Genomic DNA, 1,583 nt, shown 5'->3' with positions numbered 1-1,583 from the left:
GGACAAGGCACGACCGGAGACGCTTCTCATTCCGCAATGCGGGGTGCGCATGGCGTTCATGAGTCGCTAATCCCCGAGCCGTAGGGAAAAACCTCGGACATCCTTCGCAAGAATATTCTTTTTCAACCGGCCCCCTGGCGCCACTCATCTGCCCTTTGCAGTGCGGATAGTGGCATGCAACGGATTGATAGGATCTGTACTCCGTTGCGCATTTCGAACATCGAAATCTTTGCCTCGTACCAGGGTGCACCATTTTAACATGTCCCGTGATCCCTCTCGCACTAGTCATTACGCTAGCGCACAGCGGGCACGGGAACGGCGTCACAATTGGGTATGCTATCCAATATTCGTTGTCCGTTCGGTCGCCAAGTCGCGTCGGGTATCGTCCACCAGCCGAATTTTCCACACAGTCGGGACTAGAACTGTGAGGCATCCGAGGCTTAGCTTGCGCTATAAGCTTTGCTGACATGTATGGTTTGAAGGGTTTCGGGCCAGCGTCAGCCCTACTTACCGGTACACACACAGTGCCGGACAAGGTCAAAATCAGTTTGGAGTGCGCACCCATACCGTTTATCGCACTCCGTAAACAAACGGCCGTCTGGGAAGCATTACACACCGGGCGTATTCCCAGCCACCCGGTGAGAGAACCCAACCCGGAACCCAAAAGGACCCCGGGGAGAGACCAACCCTCGTCCCGGCGATCGCAGGGGGAACTCCCGGCAACCCGCCCTGCATCACCCCCTGAACGGATTTTTCCATTTCTCGGGTCAATTATGTACCATCTCCAAAAAGGGACTAGGTAGAGGTGGGCGAGATCCGAAGAGACCGAGAACCAACCCCGAATCACTTCCTCGCCATTTGCTGACCGGTTGGACTCGCCAATGCGATACTCCACATATAAGTCAAAATCATTTTGGGATCCCCTTGGACATTGCTCAGAATGGCGCAATCGCCGGTGTTTTTCGGAGATTCTGGGCAAAAAGACTGGTCCAAAACGCCGATTTTTTGCGGGACTTAGAAAATTTTCGACCATTTTCCAAAGATTACGTTCTCTCTGCATGTCCTTCCCAGTTTACCCTTACTTCTTACTTTATTATTATTAATCGGCACTTAGAAAATTTTTCCAAGTAATTTATTCGTTTTCAGCGAATAATTTGCGCATTAAATTCGCTTCACTTGCGGATTTTTTCCCGGAAGAATTGCAAAAATCGTTACATCAGTTACAAACCAAGTCAACCTTTCAACATATATATATCGTTACTTAACACTTAATTCATTTTCCTCGACATTATAAGCCAGGCATGGAAATATCCCCTTCCCTCGCCCATATTTCGCAATATCCAAAAAAAAAGCAATTTTTAATCGTTTGTTTGGACTTGTACGTTCCCTTCATTGCCTTTATTTAATAAAAAGGTAGTGATATCCTCATGGAAACGGCTTTCATGTAAAGGAATAATAGCCGTTCTTATTATTGACCGTGTTAGTCACCGTGGACAGATGGGATTCGCTCCGGATAAGTCGGTTCTCAACCAGCCATAACATTTACTCCGCGTTGGAGAACCATGTCAATTTCCAAAAGTTTT

This window comes from Hetaerina americana, unplaced genomic scaffold (assembly GCF_022747635.1).
Source record: "Hetaerina americana unplaced genomic scaffold, ioHetAmer1.1.p SCAF_509, whole genome shotgun sequence".
Classification (NCBI taxonomy): Eukaryota; Metazoa; Arthropoda; class Insecta; order Odonata; family Calopterygidae; genus Hetaerina; species Hetaerina americana.
The sequence above is the reverse complement of the archived record's forward strand: the minus strand, read 5'-3'. Positions refer to the sequence as shown.